Source organism: Saccopteryx bilineata, chromosome 4 (assembly GCF_036850765.1).
Source record: "Saccopteryx bilineata isolate mSacBil1 chromosome 4, mSacBil1_pri_phased_curated, whole genome shotgun sequence".
Taxonomy (NCBI): Eukaryota; Metazoa; Chordata; class Mammalia; order Chiroptera; family Emballonuridae; genus Saccopteryx; species Saccopteryx bilineata.
Window position 1 is genome coordinate 125,086,112 of NC_089493.1, and position 27,964 is coordinate 125,114,075.

Below are 27,964 nucleotides of genomic sequence, written 5' to 3' on the forward strand. Positions count from 1 at the left end.
CGGGAGTCACATGAACATGGCTTCCTACTCTAGCGCGGTGTGTCAACCTGGGAGTGTGCAGAGAAAGGGAGGCCAGGCAGACAGAGTAGCCACAGTGCTCGCTAATGGAGGACAGTGGGGCTGAGGGCTGATTCTTGAGGGAGAGGTGTGATGGGGCAGGCAGCCAGCCAGAGACTGATGCTGGGAGCTAGGACTGGGCAGCACAGAGGCTCATAGTTGTCAGTAGGAAACTATTTTCCACTTCCTAGAATTTTGTAAAGGGCAGGTAATGGGGAACTGGGAAGCAAAGCCAACGCCTGTGTTCTGCACAGGCTTTGGGGAGTGACCCCTCAGATGGAAGCACCTGACCAGGTTCTCTGTATCTGACAACCCCTGCCTCCTTGCCCAGAAATCTCCCCTGCTTTTGGTGTGATTACAATGAGCCTTTGAAGAGACATCTCGGGTATCTGTCAACACTCCCTTATTTTCCTTCCACTACAACAAACAAATATTTCGGAGGGCAGATGACACCATTCCTCTCCGAGACCTTCTTATCATTCCGCTTAATTTCCTCAGACATACACAGGCTGTCCCTGGGTTATGAATGAGATAGGTTCTGTAAGTTTGAAAATGTTTAAGTATTTAAATGCACAGAAAGTTGAAAATAAATATTGTGTTAAGACAAACTTTTAAGTTGCATTTAATAAGTAAATGTGCCTGTTGCAACTTACATACAAATCCGTGTAAGAACAAACCTATAGAACCTCTCATTTGCAACCTGGGGAATGCCTCTAGATCTTTTTTCTGATATGTAAATATTATATATATATTTCATGAGAGAAAAGAACTGTTGACTTCTAAACTTTTGGAGTTGATGCTTCCATTCAGAAAAAGATGGAATAGGTCTCCTTTCTTCTCATCCTCAACCTTTACTAAAGACTACATAGCAGGGTCCTAGTGCAGACAGACATGCCACACCCAGAGCAGAGCTGACATGATGGCTGGTATAGTGTGTATGTGGCCATGAGCCCTGTTGCTGGACCCTTGGATCCTAGGCCCAGGAGATCTGACACCTTATGGAGATTATCAGGCTTCTGTGCCCAGAGGAGGAGAGTGTGTGTTGGTCTTTCTTCCTCTCCATCAATCTCCCACTCCCCATTGTTTCTTCACCTCCCCAAACTCTCACAGGAAGTGTTCATCACCAGGGTCAGCTTTGCTCTGAGGGCTGGACAGAACAAAGGCACCATTGACAAGTCAAGGGGTCCTTGGCTGCCGAGCTGGTTTCCCTTTGAAATCTTCAGCTGTAGAATGTCCTCAATAAAAGCAGACTGCAGTCAGAGTGCAAATCTTAAGTAACACTTAGCTCATGAGTGGAATGAGATAGAGTGTACCACTATGGATTCCACATGGGGAGATCTGATTTTTAAATCAATTGGAAATTCCATTTGGAGACTTTCTTCTGGGTGGAAAGTTGGGCTCCTCCTCTGAGAGCGTGAGGTCAGGTTTGGACAGCAAGGGCTGGGAGTGCCGGTTATGACCGAGACGGAAAGCTACTGTAAGGATGAAAGAAGCTCCAAGCGGCTCATAGCAAGTGGGTAAAGTAGATCAGGAAGAGAATCCAGCTAGAGAGAAGGCATTATAGGACAGGGCCAAGCCACCCTGAGTTCAAATCCCAGCAAAAACACTGAAAAGCAAGTCAGTTACTGTCTCTGTGCTCAGCCATGGTTGCTGGGGGATGAGCAAAAAAGAAAGAAAGAAAGAAAAAAATTCAGAAAGAAATGCGTCCTTTTCATTATCGTCAATTCCTGAAAGGTGAGTAAGTGTGCCTGTTTGGGTGTGTGGTTGTTCCTGTGGTCAGTCATTGTCCATTTGTACTGCACCCACCAATGGTTACATAGCCATTGTCTCCCAACCCTAGAATGGGCCTCCTCACCTGCCCAGCTTCTGTCTCACTATCTGTCAAGCATAGATAATAAAAATAGTTGCTTTTCCTCCAGAATTCACATGGCAGAAGGGAATGAGCAGGGAGTGCTGGAATCTAGAGCCACAAATCAAGTCCACTGCTAACACAGACCAGCTGTGTAAACTGTTTCCTCTATCATTTGGCAAATGTTATTTTCCCTTTCTGGGGCTCAGTTTGCCCACGTGGAGAATAGGTCAGAACCACAGCCTGCCCTGGGGTTGAGGGGTGTGAGTGGGAAGGTGTACAGAGCAGCCCGGCGCGCTCCAATTGGCAGGGCAGGCTCGGGCAGGCTGCGGTCACTCACAGGAGGACAGCAGACTGTTTCCTTCTCTTTAAGAACCCCCACTAGGCGGTGGCTGAGGAGGATGGACTGTGGGATCACTCTGCCTCTCTGACCGCTTTGGGCAAGTCTCCTAACCTCTCTGGGCCTCAGTTTCCCCATTAGTAGAATAGAGCTAAGCATCACCTCTATGTGCTCAAGTGCTTAGAATGCGGCCAGGCTTGTAAGCTGCCTCCATTACTACTTGTTCAAGGCCCCATGTCTCTGAATCACACCTTACTCTAAATTCAGAGTCTCCGAATAAAAGGAGAAAAGACTGGATTTCCTGCTTGTTTTAGTTTAGTGAGCAGTGCCTCTCTGAAACACATGAATCCATCCCTTGGCACAGCTACAACATGGTGAAATTTTAGATGAAGCTTGGCTACAGACAGTGTGATTAACTGCAGAGGCAGGTACTTCTTTCTTTCCTCCTTGAAAGCCATACAAATCTAGCCAAATAGGTTAGATTATCACTATATTGCACCATCATCCAAGCTCCTCCCATTAAATGCATTAATTAGCCAGTAAGACTGCCACAAGATTCCCCCCTCCCCCCAAAACCACTGCTTACTGGGCTGATATTTCTGCAGAATGGAGAAACTGCCTTTGGAACGATACAAAGTGGGTCAATTTAGACATCTTTATTGCTGTGGCTCCACCAAGGACTCAGAAACAAAATAAAGAGATTCTTGTGACTTTCTTCAGCTCCTAGCTATCTCCTCTCTGAGAGCAAATAGATTCCAATTATACGGAGCCTGTGAACAGGAAACATGGAATTTATGCCTGAAATTTCCACTCATTCATCAGCAATTCAGTTTGTTTACGCCGCCGCCGGATCTTTGTACTGGCGACCGTGAACGTGCAGCGAACTGTGGTTTGATTTCACATAGAAGAGCTCCGCATTCAGCGTGACTTTCCAGGTGTGCTGCCACACAAAGGGCCTGATGTTCCAGTGATTTCTCATTGAAACCTGGAGTCAATCACACAGCTTTCGAGGTCCCTCCCGCCTGCCTGCCACGTTGGACCCTGCTTTGCCTGAATGTCGCATGTCTGTAGGGGAGGGACACGGAAACCCACACCAAAACTCCTGAGCCCGGGCTAGTGGAGGTGCCCTTGGGTGAGGTGTCTCGCCTGCCCACAGGGGTTGCCCGGGGGGTGAAATGGAAGGTGAGATTATCCACGGGACTCTGCATTCTGCACAGTGAAAGTGGTCACTTTCTCATCTGCCCACTCTGTCTGTTCTTGTCTGCTTGCTTCTCTGACGAATTAGTCTGGGTCACAGCTAATGTTCATACCAGGTAAGAGCTGTAGAACTTCTAGAGTGTTCTTCCTATCTAAAGGACTGCATGCTGTTTGTGTTATCTACAGCAGTTTTTCCTGAAGGGTTTGTTGGTACTTCATTGGTGTCATGGGCTTCAGGGTTCCATGGGAGTAAACTGAAGAAACTTCTGGCTTGGCTGGAGGCCCCAGAGGACCAAGCATGGGGAGGGAAAGGCCCTTAAATCCTCTGAGGAAGGTGGAGAGACTCCTGGTTGGCTGGAAGGACATGACCCTAAATGAGAGTTGGGTCAGTATTATTAAAGGTCAGAATTCAGTCGCTCGGGGGAAAGGGACAAACAGAACTCCGGTTTTTGTTGCAGAAGCAGTGATGCTCTCTGTCAAACTTTGGTAATAGAGCTCCATATCTCCCTGGTGAGACGTGGACAGTGATAGAGGAAGGTCACACGTGACTGCAGTGGTGAAAACTCGGACTAGAAGATGCTGCCTGACAGGCTCACGCTGCCACTTGGCGGGCATGCTGACGACCTCACGAGAGCCTTTCTGGAGTGAGAATGAGGGCTGCGGGAGAAACAATTACTAATGTTAAAAAATGGCTAATCATGTAGGCATTTATAAAACATATATTATTTACTCTTCGTGAAAGCCCGTGAAATAATAATTTCATCCCTGTTGTGCCCAAACATGCAGCTCAGAGCAGTGAGGGGACTTTCCCAGGGCCATGTGATCCAGGACAGCCGCTCCTGCGAGCTCAATGGTCCACTCTCCTCAAATACCCCAAACTCCTGATTCCTCCAGCAGAGATGATAGAAGTGGCCACACCTGAAGTGCCAACCAACCTCCCACTGCCCCTGGTGTGGCTATGTTTCCATTGTGTATCAGTTAAGGGTCTTTGGGTGTAATTGGTGGAAACTGACTCTATGTGACTTAAGAAAAAAGGAGGATTTAGGGGAAGGAACCCGGGGCATTCACCGAATCTCCAGCCTCAGTAGCTTTGGAGACCTCAGAAGAGGGAGTTGGTGAAACATTTCTCTAGAGTGCTGTCCCCAAAGTACCTGGACTGGATATGCCATCAATCCCCATTCAGTTTTAGAACCCCAGAAGAGAGAAAGTGATTGGCCCAATTGGGGTCAGGTGTGTATCCCTGGCCCAGGCACCGTTAGCCAGGGCTGAGGGTGCACACATGTGTATATTGGGAGGCTCCAGAGACAGGGACATTATGGTACCATGGCAGCATAGTTCATGTCTAGGACACCATGCCTGCCAATGACAGCATCCATTCCTGGAAGATAAAAGCTATGGCTGACATTTTTCTATATTTAAGCAAATATTTGCCTCTCCCTAAGCAAAGCAAATGCTTCAACCCCAAGGTTGGCACGGGGGCTCTAGAGGTTTGGTCAGGGGATTTGAGAGCATTTCTTCTTCTGTTCCCACAACTGCAAAAGCCTGCAACTTAGACCGTGATGTGGGCAGAGCAATTGCATCCACTTTATAGGCAGACCGTCAAAACATACATCTCACTGGTTGTGGCAGCGAGTGTAAAAAATTCGGGTTTGCCTTTGAAGGAGGAAAAAATGATGTGCGTGTCTGTTGTCTACACAGAACCCATAGGCACATCCAGACAGCACCATTAAAGGGGGTCACACTTATTATGTGAATGCCTGCCACTTTATGTGTTCTTTATTATTGATAATAATTAATAAATCAGCAGTTCAGACAGTTTCTAATTTTCTCTAGCTATCAAAAATTAGCATATTTTTTTCCATTTCCCTAAATTGCTACCTTTTTGATAGTGTGTATATAATTACTGATTGCTCCCTGATTCCACCCAAACTCACTCTTTGTTAGGCTGGCTCACTTTGCCTGAAAGCTGTCAGATGCTGGTGAGATTTTTTTTTTTTAAAGAACTGTTACAATTGATGGAATTAAGTCTAGACAAGGCACTATGCCTTTTCTCTTATTTTCTTTTCTTCTTGCTCTCTCCATCACAGTAGAGTTGAGAGAGAGAGAGAGTATTAGTTATCTTTGATTTGTTGAAACTGCTTCACCAGAATGCGCTATATCTGCGTTTTGTTCACAGAACTTAATAAAACACCCAGAGCAAACTTCAGGCTGACTTGTTCTTGCCAATTACTGGTGCGGCCTGGGTTTCTCCTTGTTAATTGCTGCGAGCTGGGGAAGCTTTACTCAGTACGCCGTGTACCCAAGCATGTATGGGGTTTAATGAATCATACTAACTCTGCACTCCAAGCAATTAGGTAAATCTAGCTGTTAGTTAGTGAGGCATAAAATAAATTTAATCTCTCTTCTAAAAAAATCAATTATAGCTCTGTAATGTATAATTCAATTTGGGTCATGCTACATAAATTTTCTGTTTTTAGTATGTTTTTAAACTGGTTGTTATTAATTTTTTTTGCAAGCTGCATGTGTGTGTATGTGTGTATGTGTGTGTACACCGGAGGATGACAGATAGAGATGACTCAGAGTCTGGTTTATTGATGAAATGGTATCTTGCATGGTCTTTGCCCATTTGATTCAATGTCTAACTTGAACACTTACTGAGCACCAAGTCTCATGAAGATGGACAGAAGGTAAAATAAATATCTGCCCTCAAAGAGCTTACAGTTAATAGTACAAGACCAAGCCAAAGAGAAAATTAGAAAACAGCTAGGTGAAACTGGATAGGACAATACAGATAAAGGGTATTGAACAAAGAATTTGAAAATCAAATCTGGATGTCTGGACTCCATTTTTAACTCTTCTACTTACTAGGGTGTGACCCAAGGCCAGCAATAGCCTGTCTCCGCTTCAGTTTCATCATCTGTACAATGGGCACGGCAGCCCCATTCTCCCAGGGTTTTTGAGATAGATCTGTATGTTACTGGCTGGGAGCACACTGTAGGATCTGCAGTCTACCACCATGGAGAGGAATGGTTGTAAATATCTGGCCTCCTCAGCTCCCTATAAGCTCCTGGAAGGCAGTAGCATGGCTTGCCTTCTCCAGCACTGTCCTTGGCATTCAGCAATGGGCCAGCATGCAGAGAGAATGCTACAGAAGCTTGAGTGACACTTGGAGCCTTACTCAATGATAGGCACCCATTCGCTTTACGTCAGGCGCTGTGCTTGTCCTCTTTGATCCTCAGCATAGCCCTGCATGGTTATCCCTAGCTACAGGGCAGGAAGCTGACACTCAGAGAGGTTAAACTACTAACCTAAGGCTACACAGTGAGGAAGTAGGAAGAGAGGGATGTGAATCTGGTCTCTCTGTTCTCTCTATCCTGCCTGGCCCACCCCACATGGGTGACAGGCACAGGTAGGAAAGATGACAGAAAGCCCAAGGGAGCCTGGAATTCACAGCTCAGAGCTTTTGTTGAGGTCCCAAGCCTGGACACTCTCTCCCAACAAAGCTTCCAGAAAGCTTCCCATTCCCCTACCACCACCTTCCCATCAGTCTGCCCATTTGATTTTGTTAATGGAATTCTTTGGAAAAATTACACACTGTTACATCTCCCTGCTAATCTCCTGGCAACAGCTATGGTACCCAACATTATTAAAATAGTTCAGACTTCGTCCCAGCTGTCTCTTTCCAATTTTCTTGCTTTCAGGGGGGTGCTCAGCAAAGCGGTGAGCAGGCATACCTACTGAGCGCTCCTTCATAGCAAGGCAAGCACAGCAAATGAATCCAGGGCTCCTGAGACAGCCAGGAGCTGTGGGTGTGTGCAGGGTGGTGGTGGCGGGGGTGAAGCTCAGGGGTTCACAGACTGGCTTCTGCCCATCCGCTGGGAGGCCCTAGGCAGACCCTTTCCCTCTCTAGGCCTCAGTTATCTCAGATGCTACTGTGAGGATCTCTGCATGTGTTCCTTGCAACTCTGAGGATACAACCGAGCTGGAGAATGGAGGCTTCGCTAGGTGCATGGTATTGCTGTCTGATACACCACGAACCGCTCGGCACCATCAAGCTGACTCACTCTGCTGAGCCTATGGGTCATTAAAAGAAAATCTAAAGCAGTGCATGGGAAGTAGCTTCCACAAAATGATTCCCATCACAAAATAAGCCTTTAATTAGCAAAACATCTCACCCAGCTGAAGCATAGCTTTCACAGACTTATACCCAGTGATGTTAATTATGAAATGAATTTGCACATGCATGATTTATAAGTCTTTTCCCTTAAAGAGAGAAAAAAAGTCAGCTGCTTATTTTGTTTACGTTTTTCCCACCCTCCGAGAGAATTCACACGGATGGGTCTTGTGTTTTTTGGAAGCTTACCGACCCTCTCGGTGACTTTCACCCTTTGCTTACATTAACCAGCTAAATATTTATTGAATTCCCAATTGCCTATCAGAGCCAGAGGCTGATGGGTGAAGGAGGAAAGGGAAGAAGGGTGAGGTGCAGTTCTGGGCTATGTTTAGATGAGTTCCATACCCTGGAGGGGCCTTGCAGAACATAGGGTCTACCTCCTGTTTCCCAGTTATGAACTAGGTAACTGGGCAGGAAAGGAACTAACTCCCCCAGCACAACGCAGTGAGTCAGCGTTGGCGCCCCAGCCTGACCTGACCTCCTGGCTGGGAACTAGCATCTTACCCCAACCCTGACAGCACTCTGGGAGGCACTGGAGCAACCAGGGAGCACTGTACCCCTAGTTTAGTCAGGTAGATAAGGCGTGAGTTTGTGCACACAGGCACACACTTCAGGCATCTTGGTGGACCACAAAATAACAAGGTGAGTGGACTGCGGAAAGGTACCTGTTGAAGGTACCAGGAGCTCTGGAGAGGGATTCTCAGAACAAGCAGGAACACCTGGAGGAGGCAGCTCCCGGCGAGGTCCGGGGTAAGTGTGACAGGTGGAGAGGACAGGGTGCTCCTGCCAGAGGCCCACATGGGTCAGGAGCATCTTGCAGTCAGGCGAGAGGCTGATTTTGCAAAGCTTCCATCCATGTGTGTCTCCACTTTTCCTTCTGCTCATGTATCTGTCTTCCTCTGGGCAGCCAGACCACTGCTGTGGCCTTGTGGCCACGGAGCCAGTAAGTGACAAGGAATTGACTCTTGGCTTTTGAACTTCAAACGCTATAAGCAGTGTGAAGGGGATGTGTGCTGAGCTGTTTTGATCCCCACCTGAAGGAAGATGGAGACTCAAGACGCAAGACTGGAAGGGGAGGAGTCCTGGTGTGGAGCGGAAGGTGAGAGGCAGTTGAGTGAGCTACTAGTATTCATTCTCAGGGGAAGATGAGCCAGTGGCCCGCTCCTCTAACTGGCTCTCCACTCTAGGGTGCTAGTAATTGTACACCCAGCCCCTCAATAATGATAGACCCAGCCCCTCAGTAATGATAGACCCAACCCCTCAATAATGATAGACCCAGCCCCTCAGTAATGATAGACCCAACCCCACAGTAATGATAGACCCAACCCCTCGGTGATGGTAGACCCAACCCCTCAGTGATGGTAGACCCAACCCCTCAGTGATGGTAGATCCAACCCCTCAGTGATGGTAGACCCAACCCCTCAGTGATGGTAGACCCAACCCCTCAGTGATGGTAGACCCAGCCCCTCAGTGATGATAGACCCAACCCCTCAGTGATGGTAGATCCAACCCCTCAGTGATGGTAGACCCAGCCCCTCAGTGATGATAGACCCAACCCCTCGATAATGGTAGACCCAACCCCTCAGTGATGGTAGATCCAACCCCTCAGTGATGGTAGACCCAGCCCCTCAGTGATGATAGACCCAACCCCTTGATAATGGTAGACCCAACCCCTCAGTGATGGTAGACCCAGCCCCTCAGTGATGATAGACCCAACCCCTTGATAATGGTAGACCCAACCCCTCAGTGATGGTAGACCCAGCCCCTCAGTGATGATAGACCCAACCCCTTGATAATGGTAGACCCAACCCCTCAGTGATGGTAGACCCAGCCCCTCAGAAGGCTTGAGGAACAGCATCCTTCCTCAAGCTACAGCCATATAGCATTTGTGGTGGCACTGGGCAAAGGGAACAAAAGAGTAGGCTTTTGGGTATGGTGTCTAAACAGATGGGACCAAGAATTTTCTATCTCCTGAGGGTCCCAGCAGAGCTGACATTACTTGTATACACCTCAAGGACTTCAGGTTGGTGGCCTAGAGGGGGCCTTATGGTAGGGAGAGAGCCCAGCAAAAAGGGGCAAGCCTTTGGCGATGTACTTCCCCCAACAACCACCACCTTCATCAATCTTAGATAAACTCCTGGGAAGGGGGGAGGAGTAGGGACGACAAGAATACCCTGACGTGACTGAGAAAACACTGGAATAATTGAGAAGACTCAGAACTGACCGGCTAGTATTTCCGCCAAAGTATATTCTAAATTATTTAAGGAAATTGATCTAAGGGAAACTGAGTAGATTGTTGAGATACAAGTACCTTAGAATGTGGGCTAAAAGCTCCATCCTGTGTTTGCATGGAGGGCCATGAGTTGGAGAAATGGCGGAGAGGCAGATGGCAGATTGCTTTGATGCTTGCGGGGGTGGGTGGTCTTAGTTGGTTCCAAGGTGTTCAGAGCCTGGCCAGGTCTTCTTTCAGGGTGGATAGGTGGAAAAATGCAAAGTTCTGGACATTCCAGGGGACAGAGCACATGGCTTCTTGCCTAGTTCTGCCATGCAATGGTTATGTGACCTTGCGCAACTGGCTCAGCCTCTCAGTGCCTTAGTTTTCTCATTTTAAAACAAAGACAGTGACCTATATAATTGCTAAACCATTGTTTCTCAAACATCAGGGTGCCTGACACTCAAGGGAAAATGGGTTAAAGTGTAGCTCTCTGGTGTGACAGAGATTCAGACTTGAGGGTCTGGAGTTCCTCAGAGAACCTCTCTTCCCAGGATCCACTGTGATGACCTTTGCATTGAAGGTCTAGGCGGGCACTAAGATCCCCTGGGCTTATTCTCCCTCCATTGTCCCTTGGCCTGACTTTCTTCATGTCCTCGAGGTGTCTTGCCTTCTCTGTTATGTGCCCTTGCCCTTGGAAAGTCTTCCCAGCTGTAATACTCTAAGTGGTGAGACATCCCTCTGGTCCAGATTCTTCCTCTGTGTGGCGACCTCCTCCCCTCCTGCTCTGCCCCATTCTGTGAGGGCAGCTTCCCTCTTGGCCTTCCCCTCCTCTGTGGTCCCCCGAGAGCCACGTAGAAGTGCATGAGGGAGGCAGCTTCTTCGAGGCACTGTCCTGGGTGCTGGGCATGTGCAGGGAGGGACTGATACCCTCAGAGATGTCCAACACAGCCCTTCCCCATGGCCTCCAGCCTTATCAATGCTGTTCTTCTTGCTCAGCATGCTTTCCCCTGCTCTCTGTCTTGTGGGTTCTACTCTTTTTTAAGAATTATGATTTATTTATTAGCCATATTTTTCTTCTGCTTACAAACGTAAAAAGAAATATGATAAAAAATTTTCAAAAAGAGCAGCATAAGAAGCAGAAAATTTCTTATGCCTGATAGTCTCCTCCAAAATAACAAAAGTTAATGCCTGATGTGCCAAAGATCAGGTTTTTGAAATAAGCATGTAAATAAATAAAAATAAATATATATATTTTGAAGTGGAAGTGCAGTTATTCCACACATACTATTTCCTGACATCTTTCCCCAGTGAGAAGTTGTACGCCCTTACTTATACATGCCCTGTTACATGTCATTGTGTGGAGATACACCACATTCTTTACCATGACCATATATTATTCCAGAGTTAATTTAACTACTTCCTCATTCATAACATTCAGACACTGTTTTAATTTTTCAGTTACAAACTGCAAATAACTGCACACTGTTGTCACTAACATCCTTACCCAGACGCCTCCATGCATTTGAACAGCTGTAGGACGTATTCCGAGAACTAGAATGGCTAGATGAGAGGGTATGATTATTTCACTGTTAATTGTTATTGCCAACTTGGCCCTCATAATGGACTGCTAACTTGTTCTTGCGCTAATATTTTGTAAGGGGCTATTTCTCCATACATACTTCCTTGCCAACTTTGGCATTATCTATCTTTTAACTCATTGCCAAACAGATAGATGAAAGCATCTTTTTATTATTTCCTTTTCCTTAATTATTAGAGAGGTTGATCAGTTTGAACTGTCACATTTTGACCTCTGCCCATTCTTTCTTTTATTAGGTAATTAAAAAAAACCCCACATAAGTAAGACAATTATATTGCTTAAAAATACATCTGTGCAAAAGGGTGGAAATGAGGATGAAAGCTTGGCCCCAGGCCCCCAAGCTGTCTGCTCTCAAGTTAGACCATCTGGCACCGAGGGCTTGGCTTGGAAGAGCCCTTGTAGGCCCTGGGCAGAAAACTTCTTGCAGGGGCCTGTCCCACAGAAAGCAGGGGCACAGCCTGCACTTGACCAGTGCTGCCCTCTCTGTGGGCACTCCGCTTCTGGGCTGTAACTGTGGCCAGAGTTGCCTTACTGGACGATGATGGTAGTGCCAGCTGGGAGTGCCCACCTGTCCCTGACCTGTCCCTGCAGGTGGTACAAGGCCCATAGGCAAGCAAGCTGGGTCACAGGCAGGGCCCTGGGCTGTAGGCAGGCAGGAAAGTGGCAGAGGTGGGGTTGAGTTTCAAGTTCATAGTTAACTCCTTTTGAGACTCTGTTTAAGTAGCTATGGCTCTCAGCTTCCCTACTTGTAAAATGTAGGGAAAATGAAAGAGTGATGTCAGTTTCAAGGGCCCCTTGTGAGGCTCAAACAAAACTGTGTACCAATAATACCAAAACCTTCCCTAAGTGGGTGTTGAATGCTGATGTCCCAGTTCCACCAGGGGATCATGTCCTTCACAGCTACATGCTGACTCCCTTGAGCAGGGGCCATTTTTTTTTCCGTTGTTTCACGTATAACACAGTGGGTGTGAGGTGGGCTTTGGAACTGGAAGGAGCTGGGTACAGTGTGCTTACTGGCCGTGTGGCTGGGCGGATTACTGAACCCCTCTGAGACGCAATGTCCGTTGACATGAAGCAGACATCGCTATTTCTTGGTATCTTGTGAGTAGTTAATGAGCTGTGCTGAGAGACTGGAGCAGGGTGAGAGTTCAATCAGTGTTGTTATTTTCATCCCTAATAAGTGTAAATTATTTATAACACTGATCTCAACCACAGTGGCATTCTCCCTCTCTCTCTCCCGTTCTGAGCTTTAGAGAGCGGCTCACAGAGAAATGGTTCCTGCCGCCCCACCCCCATTGGTCTGGGCAAATGCCTGCGGGCCTCTGGACCATCAGACCCATGGTCCCGCACATGTTTCCCCTGCCTCCATGTTTTCGCTCCAGACACTGGGCTCCCTGTGGGCCAACCCACACCTGGCTGTAAAGGAGAGGAGGGTCCTTTCAGGTGAAGCATTCTAAGGTCTTCTACTGTCCACTCGTCTTCTGTCTACAGTGGTGACAAAATCCCACCATTTGAGGGAAGCCTTACTTACCCTGGGGTTGACACTTGTTTTTAATATTGGGAAACTGCATCCGGGCTCTCGACATATTTACATTTTATAAATATGGCCCACAGTGCCCACCTCTGCCTTTTCTCTGGAAGACCCTGGACAAAGTATTTAATCTTTGTATGCCTTAGTTTCCTCATCTGGGAAATGTGGAAAAAATGGCACTGACCTCAGAGGGGTGAGGTGATTGAGATAAAGGAGCCAACATGGACATAGTGTCCACAAAGTGTAAGAAAAATAACTCTTACCTCCAGGGGCATGGTCTCCACCCTCCATGGAAGGTGCTTAGTCTATGAGTTCCTTCTTCTGACTTCTGATGCCTCCCAGCCACAGTCATCCTTGACCTTTTGAGTGGATCAGATGGCCTTAAAGGTCCAGTGTGAGAGCAGTGGGAAGACAGATGGTAGACCCTCCAGAATGCCCTTAGAGCAGGGGTCCCCAAACTTCTTACACAAGGGGCCAGTTCACTGTCCCTCAGACCGTTGGAGGGCCTGACTATAAAAAAAACTATGAACAAATCCCTATGCATACTGCACATATCTTATTTTAAAGTAAAAAAACAAAACAAGAACAAATACAATATTTAAAATAAAGAACAAGTAAATTTAAATCAACAAACTGACCCGTATTTCAATGGGAACTATGGGCTAATGAAATGGTCAATGTGCTCCTCTCACTGACCACCAATGAAAGAGGCGCCCCTTCAGGAAGTGCAGCGGGGGCCGGATAAATGGCCTCAGGGGGCCACATGCGGCCCACGGGCCGTAGTTTGGGGGCCCCTGCCTTAGAGGGTCAGCCTGGATGCAACTCTTGAGAAGGCAGGGTTGCCTGGGAGGCTATGCCAGAGGCCAGGAGCAGGGCTGGGGATGAGGTGTTCCAGAGGAAAGGAGGGAAGAGACAGCTGGAAAATCCCAGCCATGGCGTCACTGAACAGCTTCTCACTCAGCTCTCCTACCATATCTGTGGTTTTTGGTCTCATCATTTTCTGGGCCCTAGTCTTCCAGTCTGTAGAATGGGAATGTGGATGTTAGGAAGGCATCAGTGGAAGATACAAGACTTCTTTTGACCCAGCTTCAGGACAGCACGGCTGCCTCATTGTACTGATCAAACAAGCCACGGAGGCCAGCCTGGGTCAAGGGACACAGAGTCCACCTCTGAGTGGGAGTCATGTCTAAGAACTTGTAGCTGTCTGAAATCCACCCTGACATGCTTTCCAAGGAAAGGGTCTTCTGAGTGTTCTATTTGCTGCTATAGGCGCATCAGAGGTGCTCAGTAAATGTGTATAGACTGAGTGGATGAATAAGTTTTACAGTGCATGCCAAACCTGCTTCTGCCAGGAAGGCCTCCACACCTAACTCTGGCCATGGGGCCCTCTCCTACCTTGCCTCCATGTCCCATCTGCCCCTCCTTCCTCTGGGCCTTGGGCTCCTTCCTCCCACATAGATGACCCTGGAAACAGGGCCTTGAGCTCCCTGAGGGAACGCTTGGGCTTTGTCATGCAGGGAGGACTCGAATAGGAGTTCCGAACTGTACACACACTATAGGCACATTTTATATACAGCAGGTCACTGAATAATGTGTTGTTATAATGTTGATGAGAAAAAAATAACCCATTCATGGCTGGAGCTGCTGTCTGTGTGGGGTTTGCATATTCTACCTGTGTCTGCATAGGTTTCCTCCCCTGTCCCCAAAAAGTGCATGCTAGGTGAACTGGGGTGACTCCATTGTCCCAGTCTGAGTAAATGTAGGAGGGGTTCTTGTCCAGGGAGAGGCCTTCTGTTGAGGTCCAGCCACGACAAGTCTGTTACGGGGTCCTCGAAAGGGAAAAGGTATGGAATTAAATAAATGATAGAGAATTAAAGATATATACATAAAGATGGGTTCGGGAGGACCACACGGCAAACAGTCTCTACTGCTCCTAAGCCGATACAATGGAGGCCCCAGAAGCGCATCCCTCTTTATTCAGGGAAAAAACGTGGTCCCTTAGCAATTCAATTGTTTCCAAGACAACTCAAAGACAACCCTCACCATACCATTTAGATCTAATTTTACACCAATAAGAAACTAGCTTCCAGCCTCTTCCAGAGAACATGGGTGGGATAAGCAATAATCAAGCATAGCTCTTTGTTAACTGGGCAGGTGAGATGGGTAGTTAGGCCCATCACCTGTCCCCTGGATATAAAAACACCTTGTTTATATTTTGGTCCCCGACAGATAACCCTTTTGTATTTATTAAAACTTCAAATTCATGTGTTGTGATTCATACTCATCTGAATTCCCATGTTTGGATTTGGAGGCAGACTGGAAAAATATAAAATAAACAACAATATTAAAACAGTCAATGCTAACAGATATTATAACAAGTGTTCTAATACAATGAAGTGATTAAAGCCTATTAGATTATCAAGCAAAGTCTTAACTAATACAACAGGATCTAAAATAAAATTCTTAGTCTTAAATGTCCTTAACATGTTAATGTAATTTCACCAAGTCCATGTTGACACTATCACCGCTTCATATTATTTGTAAATGTAACTCAACCCCACTTCAGTCTGAGAAGTGTCCCAAGGAGCAGGAGTCACACACATTCAGGAAAAGTCCACAAGGCACTGGAGTTGTGGTCATATTTCCATGCTTTGCAGCTAGAGTCCAAGTCCCAATGACCACTGCTTCTAGCTGGTAACAATTCAAGTAGACTGGAAAAGCCGTCTGCAGCACGTCTGAAGACGGAGCTTCTGTTTTCTTTAAACTGGAGAGGTGAACCCAGGGTGCCTTTCCCTAGAGCTCTGCAATCATGGCGTGGTGAAGAGAACCTGGGGATACACTATCCTGGGTAGCAGAGGTAAATTTGTCTAAATTAGGAGCAAGTCCCAGCCTAAAATAGGTATGGGACATTGAGGCAAGAGGAATAAAGGAAACACTATATATTAAATAAAGCAGCAAAAAATAAGACTATCAACACCCACAACAGAGATCTTTGAGGGATGAATAAAAACCTGAATATTCAGGCAAGGCATAGTAAGTGGTCCTTGTGTCCATAAGAAAGGAGATCAGTTTACCTGCTACTTGGAAGAAATACCCTAGGCTCTACCACAGAAATGTGAGATGGGGTCAATGGCCCTGGGCACCTTTAGTCTTCAGTGGCAAGCCCCAGTAGGCTGGCAAGGTCAGGTCACAGGTAGCTGGAGCAGGGCTGGAAGAGACTGAACCCTCCCTTGGAGGAATGAGGGGGCAGCGTACCTTCCAGTGTCCCTTTTTCCCACAGCAAAGGCATGTCTCTGGTAGGGGCTGAGAAGCCTGGCAGGCTTTAGCTCAATGACCTTCCTTTCCACTCTTGAAGCAGGGCCCTGATGGAGTCCTATGAAGCCCCTTTGGGGCATTGGAGCCTTTATGGGTGTATGTCAAGAACTGGTATTTTGCCTGATCTCTTTTGGGGCTCTGTCTGCCTTTTCTGTTCCTCTCTTGGTCATTATAGACCTTAAAAGCCATGCTCAGAAGATCTCGTTGAGAGGTTTGAGGGTCCCCATCTGCCTATATAAACTTTTCCATATATCTACAGCTGATTGGAAAAAGAAAAAAACAGCATTATCAGCTAGATCAAATAAAAGAGGGTAGAAGTTTACAGAAGAAAGAACAGAAGTTTGGCATCTCCTGTAGGATTCCAGAGTCTCTTAGCTGCAGAATAAACCTGTACATCAGCATTCAGAAGAAAAAAAAAATTAAAGTAAAAAACATGATAAAATAGATTTGTAGGAGTTCCAGGATATGACTTCTTCCCTCCTTTTTAAGATTATTTATAATTGACCTTTAAGCATTTGTTGAGCACACTTTATAATATCTTTACTTCAAAATTATAAGAAATACTTGTCTTTATGTTAACTTAACAAAACATAGTAAATGCATTTTCAAGTAACATTCCCATACTTATTAAAACATTTCTACCCCATTAATTAACAAGCAAATTAAAGAGCACATTAAAGCTGGAAAATTCTAGTGTGGCTTTCATTATTTTTCTATATATTATTAACAAAAATCTACACCTTTGTTAGGTAAATCTACTCTGCTTCAAGCTTTGTAGCTGTAGCAGCAGCCTGAAGTTTGAAGCAGTTTAGCCAAAATTAGCAAGTCTTTAGGATCCACATTCCATTCTATTTAAATTTAAATGAGCATGCTATACTTGTTGCAATTAAAATTAAAAATTTGTAGGGATATCATTTTATTTTTTCAATATTAAAGCTGGCATTTCCAATTTTTTTGCATGCAAGAACTTAAAACATCACATTTAGACAACATTAAACAAAGACCAAACACAAACAAGGATCAGACAAGGTAGACAAATTAGAGAGAAACCCGGGATTTTAGAGATTAGAATGTGGCCTGCTTGATCTTTATGCAGGGCTACTATGATAGGAACAAAAGGATAGAAAATAAACAGAACTCTCTCGAAAAGGTTCAAGAACGGCCGTTTATGAGATTCTGTTTAGCCACATCCAAACAGGCATTCCCTTTGCTCTCATTTCAGACATAGAACAGTAAAGAAATAAAATGAGTTTAGAGAAAGAGAATAACTGGAAAAATCTATATTTTTCCCAAACTCTTAAGTATTTCTACTTACTATAGAAAATCAGATAATAACACGTTAAAAAGCATCTCAGTCTTCTAATCATTCATAAATTCTAATAGCTGCTACAACCAGCAGCCAAAATCCCTCCATTTCAACCCCCGCTGAAAGGCAGGTTTAGCTTATCTGGGAGGGGAATATTTTCCCACTCCTCTCCTGGGGCTGGGGCTCCCTGGCAGAGCCAAACCTGGCTCGCACAAAGGTCAGCCTGCCGTAGAGTCGCCACCCCCGCGGCCACAGGGATTTGGGGCCCCGGGCCTTGGAGGTGCTTCCTCTACCGCTGCGCCTCCAGCTCGTAGGAGCTGCACATTCCAGCAAAGGAGGCTGCGCTGTGCACCTGGCCTGTGCCACGTCTGCTGCCTGCGTGTCCCCACAGACCACGCTTTCTTCGCCGCTCACGCGAGTGGCCCCTGCTCGGACTCAAGGCGGTGGCTGCCACAGCTTCTCGCGCTTGCGCTACCGGAAACTTGGCGGCGTCCAGGTGCCTTGTATTGGGGTACGCCTTCCCGGCCGCACACCTTTTGTATGCGAATTCTGAGCACTGGCCAGAGCTCTCTCCCGCCCCATTTGTGTCTTTTTCGCCCCGCTGACCTGGAAAGCCACCGCTCTGCCTCCGCTGTCACCTGCTCACTTCACCTCGGCGGCACGGGGCAGGGCAAGCTGCAAGGCCAGCACGAACCCTAGTCCTGGGCGACCTTGTCCCTGCCGCTTTACCGGCTCTCGGCTCATCACCCCTGCCTGGGGAGGCCAGCCTTCTGCTCTTTGGAGCCGAGATTTCCAAGAGTCTGAGACAAAGGCTTTGGGAGCAGAGGGCTGCGGAGCCGCAAAGTTTAAAATGGCCATAGCCGTGATATTCCCATCTTCCAAGTTACTCTCAGACTCCAAGCTCTTACATTTACATTCTTCTGTTTCTACCTCATTCTGATCAAACAACTTATTCTCAAGTAAAAACATTTGTTCCAAAAGAAAAAGGTTCCTCACTTTTGAACCTAGTACTCCCATACTTATTTACTCCCAAATTACTACTATACTCTCCCCCCACACTGTACTTAAAAGTTTCACTCTCTAAAAGCTTTAACTTACTTCATGTGCTCACTTCTGGGGGAGTTCCATTACCTCTCCGCTTTCCCTTTTTCAATGGCCACATGTATGGGCACCAGTTGTCGCGGTCCAGCCACAACAAGTCTGTTACGGGGTCCTCGAAAGGGAAAAGGTATGGAATTAAATAAATGATAGACAGAGAATTAAAGATATATACATAAAGATGGGTTCGGGAGGACCACACGGCAAACAGTCTCTACTGCTCCTAAGCCAATGCAATGGCAGCTCCCAGAAGCTCATCCCTCTTTATTCAGGGAAAAAATGTGGTCCCTTAGCAATTCAATTGTTTCCAAGACAACTCAAAGACAACCCCCACCATACCATTTAGATCTAACTTTACACCAATAAGAAACTAGCTTCCAGCCTCTTCCGGAGAACATGGGTGGGATAAGCAATAATCAGGCATAGCTCTTTGTTAACTGGGCAGGTGAAATGGGTAGTTAGGCCCAGCACCTGTCCCCTGAATATAAAAACACCCTGTTTATATTTCAGTCCCCAACCGCCTTCCCCATTCCCTGAGCTGCTGGGATCAGCTCTGGTCACCTGTGACCCTGAACTGGAATCAGAGGGCTTGAAAAGAATTCTCTTATCTATTTCTATTTATCTTTCCTAAATGTGAGTATAGCTCACGTTCATTCTGATGTTTCACATTGGAAGTGCTTGGATCTTTATTTAGAAGGTTGGTGATGTTTTTGTGACCGGAAATATGCCATTGGAACATAATTCTCATTGCTATCTATGAGCCTGTGGTCAGATTGGTTTTGTCATATGCTGTTTCTCTTAAAGTAGCATTTTCAAGAACCCATTGATAACATTGGTGAGGAGTTACTGTATGTTAGTTCATGAATCACAACCACTGACGAGGTAGATGCAACCCCATTTTACAGATGAGGACACTAAGGCCCAGAGAAGCCAAAGCTTTGCCTCAGGACACACAGCCAGTCTCACCTGAGGTGTCTCCAAAGAAGCAGGTGCTCAGTATCTCTGAGGACTGACTGTTCCAACCACAGGTTGCATATGTGGAAAAAGAGGCGGCCAAGGTGGCACCTCCCCTTGAGATTCTAGGGCCCACTGAAGTGAGGGTCAAGAGTGCTCACTTTTTTCTCCCCTGGAGGCCCTGTTTTGCTACCAATGAGGTGCACCCTGCTACCCTGCCATGGAGCTGGTTTCATATTTATGAACCAGCCAGGCATGAGTAATTAGCTGAGTGTGAGGAGGAAGAGGAGGAGAAGAAGGAGAAATAATTGAATAAGGTACTTATATAACAAGTTAATGCCACTGCCCACAGGCTCCTTATAGGTCCCCACCTCTCTCCACCCCATCCCATGCTGCCTCCTGCCTGGGCTTTCCCTCCCCCGGTCATCCATCTGGGGGACAGTGGTGCTTGGCTCTGCACCACTCAGTAGTTGAGGCTGACGTCTAAATGACAAATAATATTATTAAAAGGAGAGAATTAAGGTGTCTGGAAGAGGCCTGTAATGGGGTGGCCTATGTAGGGGACTGGACCCCCAAACCAACAAACAAAACCCTCTACAGGTTCTGAGAGCCTCTTACAAGAATGCAGAGAGGCCGGTGGGTGGCTGGGTTTTCCGTCAGGCCTACCTGCCTGCCGCAAACCCTCAGGGCTCCAGGGGCAAATCCTTACACATTTGGGGGCTCATCTCCTCTTCTGCAACCTGCAGGGCCCCAGCAGAACTCTCTGTGGTCTAGGGCTCTGTGTCAGCCACCCACAATAACAGCAGGCAAAGAGACAGGTCAGGGCATGATGCCATTCGCAAGCAAATTCCTCTTTTGTGGCTGCAAAGACAAGCTAAGTCAGTGCTCCTGCACCTGCCCAAAAGCTGCCTGCTGGGTGAGCCCGGTTAGGGCTCGCTTGGGGTTCTGGAACCAAAGGTTATTAGCTCATAATCACCTTGTTCATGGCTGGCTGGGAGGTGCACAACAAGTCTGTCCCCCAGCAAGGGGAATGCAGCCAGGTTCTCTGGCTGCAGTTTTAAAAAGGTTCACCAGCCTCTCCCTGAATAAAGGTGGACTGCAAAGCCAGGAATTATAAAGGGTAGTAGGAGGCAGTAACCATTGGCTTGCCAGCCACACCTCCCCTCCACAAGAGCAATAAGCCAGCATTATTCAAGTTCGTCCCTGAAATGGTGGGTGGAGCCCTGTGCAGGCCAGAATAGTTTGGTCTTCTTGTCCTGAGAACAGAGGACAGGTATGGCCAAGCTAGAACCGCTATGAATCAATTGCACCCAACCGATTTATGTGTCTCTGAGCCTCAGGTGCCTCGTTGGTAGGAAGGGGAGGAAAATGGTGCTCCCTTCTCAGGGCTTGGCACGAACCATACCTAAGGTTTCTTCCAGAAAGAACGTGGAGTGCAGTCTTCAGGTGTGAGCTCCGGCTTCCCCTGATGACTAACTTACTGAGAAGCCGGGGGCCATTTCCATGCCTCTGAGCTTTCTTTCATTTGTCTCAACTGTAAAATGGGGGCACTGGTCCCTATTTTGTGAGCTTGCTGACAGTGCAACATAGCAGACACACTGTGTAGAAGATGCCTTGACGCAAGCCCAGCACGTAGTAGGTATGTGCTGCAGTACCAGGCCTGCTGGGACCTGCCTGTGGTGGGAGTCACAGGCCCCAGAGAGGAGGAGACCCAGATGCTAAGGAGCCAGCTTCCCACAGGGAGAGGGGCTGCACTTCTGTGTGTTTGGGGAGGGAAGAACTGGGTCCATTGGCTAAACATTGCAACCAGAAGGATTCTAACCCAAAGGGGAGAGGAACCCACACTGCCTGATGGACAGAGAGCATCAGTGAGTGTGAGTGCCTGGAGCCAAGACTGGTGGGGATGTCCTGGGAGCAGGGGCAAGGGGGGGCTCCAGGAACAAAACAGCAAGGAGCTGCTGGGTGATTTGTAAGGTTTGTTCCGGGATATATGGTCATGAACTGGGAGAGAGCTCCCTCCTGGGAACCCAGTCTGGTGGGTATGCAGTAGGGGCCCAATTGCCTTTACCTGGGAAATTGGGGGAGGGGGCAGGGAGCAAGTTGGCTTGGCTGTGATTCAGAGGCCAAGTGGACCTGCAGGAGCACCCTTCATCCTGACCCTCAGACTCAGACACTGGAAAGGAAGCCAGAGTGAGGGCTGAGACTGGGTGGGGGGAGGGTAGATGCTGGCATTTCTCACTCTCCCATCCTTACCCCTGCTGTGCTCCCTGTGGATGAAGCAGTGAGTACTCTAGATCCTTTGCAGGAGCAGCTCAGAGGCAGGTGGTAAGTGCGCGCAGGGCAGAAGCCAGGAAGCAGCACCTCCCTGGCTAGCTCTGGGTCAGGACTGTGCACAGCCTTCTGGATTCACACAGTGTCTTGGTTAGCACCCCAGCCCAACCTCTGAGGAAGGGACTACATGTCTTCATTCCCATTGTACAGATGAGGAAACTGAGGCTCAGAGAGAAGCGGGGGACCTACGGGCACCGCTGGAGTTGAATCCAGACCCTCACTCTCTCCAAGCACATTCTTTCCGTGCTCTCACGCCGTCTGCGAATGCGCGTCTCCTCCCCACTCCAACCCTCTGACCCCCAAACTGTCACTTCCAACTTCTCTTTCCCCTCTTAACTTTCCCAAAATAAATATCATTACTAATACTTGCCTAATTAACACATTGGCTGAATGACAGAAAACATGCAAACAGGTTTTGCCAAGGAAACTGTCTGATTAAAACTGCAGCCTGTCTAATTAGATCGAGCTTTCTTCATTAGTTTCCCCATTTCAGATGAGTCTTCTCCCTCCTCCAGCTCCTTCCCTTCGTGCTAACCTTCCTGGGGAACCCGTGCCCAGGGAGGCCTTCTCCCCTCATGGTTCCGCTGCCAAGTCTGCACTGCTGGCACCCTCTCTCCCTCTGAGGCAGCTGATGGCAGAGCTGACCTGTGTGAGCATGAAGCTGAGCAGAGGACACTGCTCTGTGGGCCAGGTGCTGCCCATGTGCAGGCCATGGAGTTCAGGGGGCTAAGACCTTCTCCAGGTGGACGGTCAATTGGTCAGCGGTGCCTGAGTTCTGGTTTGAGACCAGGGGACCTAGGGATTTTAAAAGTCTATTAAAAAAATAACTCTTGGTTAACAAAGTAAAACCAGACAAAGCCCCTAGGTTCCTTCAATCAGATTCCACAGGCAGAAAAATGCACTTTTAAAAACATCAATGAGAATAACGCTCAATAGCATTGGTTGACTACCTACCACATGTCTCACACTTGCAAATGGTTTCACAATTTATCTCCATATTAACCCTGCGAATAAAAAGTTATCACCACTTTACAGAAGAGAAAACCGAGGCTCAGAGGAGGCCGCAAGGAGCAGAGACTGGACTCAAACCCAGCATGGTGCTGTCCCCCACTTTGGTTCCTCCCTCCCGGGGCCCCCTGTCTGGTGTCTGGGGAAGCCCACTACCCTTCTCCTCTTTTCTCTTCCTTCCTCTGTCCCAATGGCAGTTCTTTGGAGCCAGGGCAGTTCAACCTGTCCTGTACTGGGGTCTGTCTGGGCCTCAGGACTGGCCCAGGACGCAAGGGCCAAGATGGGAAGGAACCATGGGGCAATGTGACAAGTGAAGTCCATCACAAAGAGGGCTGGGCTGTTTGGTCTGGAAGGAGGAGGTGGCTGTTGGAGGGGGATGAAGACATCATGTTTTCAACCGTGCTAGGAGGTTGTACATCCACGTGCCTACTTTTTACAGAAGGCTGTTTTCGTCTCCATAGTGTATAGGTGAAGAAACTGAGGCTCAGTAATGCAGTCAGGGTCACATAGCTAGGAAGTGGCTACAGGATCTCCCATGGACATGGAGCAGACAGGTACTGGGGGCACTGTGGCTTGGGCACAGAGGGCAGGGGTTAGGGCTGGGCCTCAGCTTAGGTGCAGAAGAGAGGTTTGCACCCCTGTGGATAGACGGCTCCAGGAAGGCGTGAGCTCCTTGTCCTTGGAAGCTGCTCATAGGGGGTGGACCAGAGTGGCTCTAGGGCTAGGAGCCTGTGTCTGAAGGCTACTTTCCTCCGACAGGTATTTATCGAGCACTCATTGTGTGCTGGGTGTTGTCCGGGGCTGGGCTCCTCCGGTGAACCTCCCCATGGAGGTGGTTGGCTAAGTCAACTCCTTTGGGTGGGCCTTTCCTCCCTTGTCTTGCGAGTGTCCAGCTGCCCAATTGCTCTGCACCATCCCTTCAGGCTCTTCACACAGGCCCTGGGGACCCAGGACTCCTGTTGGTGCCCGCCATAGCCTGCCCACCTGCACCTCAATTCTTACACTGGGGGCAGAAGACAGGACGTGCAGGGGGGAGGAGCTGCTCCTCCCTGCCTCCTCCTCCCCACACCCATCTACCCTCAAATGACGACCCAAATAAATTAATTCCTTGGGAGACCCTGGGAAACCCCTTCCTGGACATGACCAGTGAGAGAGCAGGTGGCCCCGTGGCCTGGTGGCCCTGTAAAGGAGCATGTGGACTCAGGTGGTTAGTCAGTACAGAAGCCTGACAGGTGACCCAGGTACTTGTGCAGTGTCCCTGAGATTGAAGGTTTGAGCCCTGTGTCTGGGGCATGAGGGGAAACCCAGCCCTGCCTTCGAGGAGCCTGTGGTCTAGATGGGAAACAGCTCAGTGCCACTTCTGCTTCTGCCCTCCTGAGGAAAGGACTTGGGTTTGAGTCCCAGCTCCGCCACTTGTTTTCTCAGTGACCTTGGGTGTGTTAGTTTAACCTCTCTGAACCTCTGTTTCTTCATCGGCAAAATGTAGAAACAAAAGTACTTTGCAAGATGGTTGAGAGGATTAAATAACTTCATGGGAACAAAGCACCCTGTGTCATCCCTGGCACATAAGACAATTCCAGTGCTCTTCCAGTAGGTGAGTTAAAGTTTGAAGACACGTTTGAGCTCCGGGCAGCATCTTTGTCTCGGCTGGTGAGAGGGTATCAGTTGACCTGTGATGACTGAAGTCCCTTCCTGGAATTCCAACTGCCTGCCAGCTCTTCCATGTTCTGGTTCTCCCACTAATGGGCCTTCAGATGCTCCAAGATGAGTCACACTCATCCTGTGGGCCGACAACACTTGATGGCTTACCTAAGCCTCTGTGTGCTCTTCCGACAAATGGGCGCAGGCCCAGCACTCCCCCAGGTGGTTGGAGGCCTGTTGGCCAATCTTACCAGGATGCAGAAGACCCAGAGGGAGTGTGATCAGAGGCTGAAGACACGCCTCATCAGACAGTTCCAAGCCCTGGTCCTGTCACCATGGCAGCCAGCTCTCTGCGAACCAGGTGGTTTTTATTACTGAACTTGGAAAACTTTGCCGTGGTGCCAACAATGAATTTTTATCCTGTTGTTAATAGCGTGTCTCTTATTAGCATGTATCTTTTCCCCTTCTTAATAACCTTTGCATTTCCAAGCTGCATTTATAATTAAGTCATTAATCCCTTACTGGAATTTCTTGTTTTTCTGAAGCTGCAACCTGAGGCCCCCGTCTGCCTGGCGTGAATGGAAGGGCAAATGCTCTACCAAATTGCTCTGGGAATGTCATTCTAATTATTGGATTCTGACCCAGCAGCATGTTGATAAGCTCTGGGTGGAAAGCCGCCCTATCTCAGAGGAGCTCACAGCCTGCCCAAGGCCTCTTCTCTCCCCCTGTGGCATCCCTGCCAAGCAATTAGCCTCTGAGCTGCCTGAGAGCTGGCAGCAGGGGGAGCAGGTCCCTGTACGGCTGCAGAGGGGAAGGCCAGGGCCAGGGTGCCCTCTGATTGTGTTCCCACAGAGGCAGGCTGACTCCGGTATCTGGTTCCCTTCTCCCCTCCCCTTCAGTGCCAGCACTGGGTTCCAGCCTACTGGATGGGGAACGTGGGTGGGGGTTCGACATGTGGATCCTGCACTTCTGTGATGGGCTGACTTGAGTCTCCTGAAATTCATATGTTGAAGTCCTAACCCCCAGAACCTCAGAATGGAACCGTAGTTGAAGATAGGGTTGGTCTTAAAAGATGTTGTTATGGCCTGACCTGTGGTGGCACAGTGGATAAAGCGTCAACCTAGAAACGCTGAGGTTGCCGGTTCAAAACCCCGGGCTTGCCTGGTCAAGACACATATGGGAGTTGATGCTTCCAGCTCCTCCACCCCTTCTCTCTCTCACTCTCTCTCCCCTTGCTATAATGAATAATAATAATAAAAAGATGTCGTTAATTTAAAGTAGGTTTATTAGGATGGGTCCTAATCCAAGGTGACTGGTTTCTTTATGAGAGGAGATGGGGACACACACACACACACACACACACACACACACACGATGAAGATACGGGGAGAAGAAGACCACCGATGGCCTACAAGCAAGGAAAGAGATCTTAAAAGAAACCAACCCTGCCAACACCTTGATCTCGGACCTGCAGCCTCCAGGACTGTGAGACTACGTATTTCTGTTGGTTAAACCCTGATCTGTGGCACTTCATTGCAGCAGCCTTAACATTCTAACAGTGGCCTGCCACGTGGGATGCATTCTGATGGGCCTTCAAGTGCTTGGAGGGTTCCTGAGAGAGAAAGCCAGGCCTCCTGGCTCCTGACTCTAGGCTGTGTTCAAGTGAAAGATTTCTCTTGTACAATTTTCACTAACTCCTGGCCTCCAGGGTTGGCTCCTAGAAGCAGGAACTTGGCCAGGGCATTACCCAAGACCTTGAAAGTGAGTCTCGGCCAGTACCCCACAGGCAGAGCCAGGACCCCTGTGCCAGCTTCCCTAGGGCACCATCAGGGGCCAAAATAGAGTCACAGTCAAGAGCTGGACATTGGTATAGGCACAGGTCATGGCTGGAAAGGGCCTGCCTGCCTTCATGGTCTATGGTCTGCAGTGCCCTGGCATTAGGCACAGGTGGCCTGGCCGGGCCTGGCCGGGCTGGCTTGAAGGTCAAGAGGACTGGCAGACGCCTAGAGACTTGTTCCTATCCCTCTGTTATCACCTCCTCTCTGTACAAACCCTAAAATGATCCCCTTAATTTCTTCTCTGAGACCCTGCAGCGATAGCACTGCATTCAGCATGATTTACCAGGTGCTGTGCAGTCTGGCTTCTACTTACCCTCCAGGCTCATTTCATGTACTTTCCCTCCTGTTATTCTAACCTTCTCACTGTCCCTATCATAATGTGTCTTTTCATAGCTCACTCATCTGTCTGTCATCCGTCCAGTCATATAGCTAATAAATATTTGCTCAGTGTGCATCTTGTGCTAAGCTCTGCAGATAATGCTGCGCCAACATTTGCTGCTCTTCCCCTAATATGCTAACTGTCTAGCAGGGACCCTGGATGTCCAACCCATTGAATGACTTGCATTGAGACCATAAATTGAGAAGCACTGTAAAGGGAAGAATCAGGCAGGGATGGGCATATAGAACTGTGGGGACTGGTCAGGCTGGCATTGAGATGAACTGTGGGAAGACAGGGTATGTGAGCTGAGGCCTGGAGCATGAGTAAGAGGAGTTAACCAGGAGGATGAAGAGGAAGAGCGCATGCAAAATCCCTGAGGTGGCAGGGCATTAGAAGAAAGCTGAAGTGTCAGGACCAACAGCATAGAGGAAGTGAACAGAGCTGAGGTTGGAGAGAGAGGCAGCAGCGAGGAGCTGAGCTGGGTGCTTCTGGAAGGTCCTGTGTGGGCCAGTATGCCTTCTTCTCCCTGGGACAGTATCTTGTTTGAGCTAGGACCTAAGTATTTGAGGAATGCTTGAGGCTGTTACTGGTCATCTTTTATATGTAGATGGGAGTTATTTCCAATCAGTCAGGAGCCTCCTGCCAGCTTCCCAGGGGCATTAGGAGCCAACACAGAGTTAAGAACATGCAACCAGACCCCTTAGGGACTATCTCTAAAAGGTGTTGTTAAGGTCATCCGTGGACTCTGGGCTCCAGAATCCATTTTTCCTCTTCCCTGTCAGTGTTTTGAGAGGCTTTCCTCCAATTTTCTGGGTATGGCTCACTTAGATTTCTGCAGGGCAACCTCCCCCAATAGTCACTTTGTTTCTCTAGCTCAGCCCCACCTGTTAGATCATACACGCATACATGTGCACACACACAAGACACACATCTTGAAGTCACATGGACATGCCTGGAGTGTACTCACAGAGCAGGCCAGCCCAATACCACAAAGCATTTGTCATATTCTAGTGCTGCCCTTGGTGACACCCATGTTTGAGACCTCCTCAGGTGACAGTGCTGAAGGGATGCTGCAGCCAGGCCAACAACGTGCCTGTGTTCCATTCTGCAGAACATCGATCACCTGGGCACCTT

General features: G+C 48.2%; 1 pseudogene; it reads left to right on the plus strand.

Moving 5' to 3' along the window:
* The window catches only part of LOC136335537 (SCAN domain-containing protein 3-like), a 457,801-nt pseudogene that overhangs the window by 281,416 nt on the left and 148,421 nt on the right, over positions 1–27,964 (plus strand).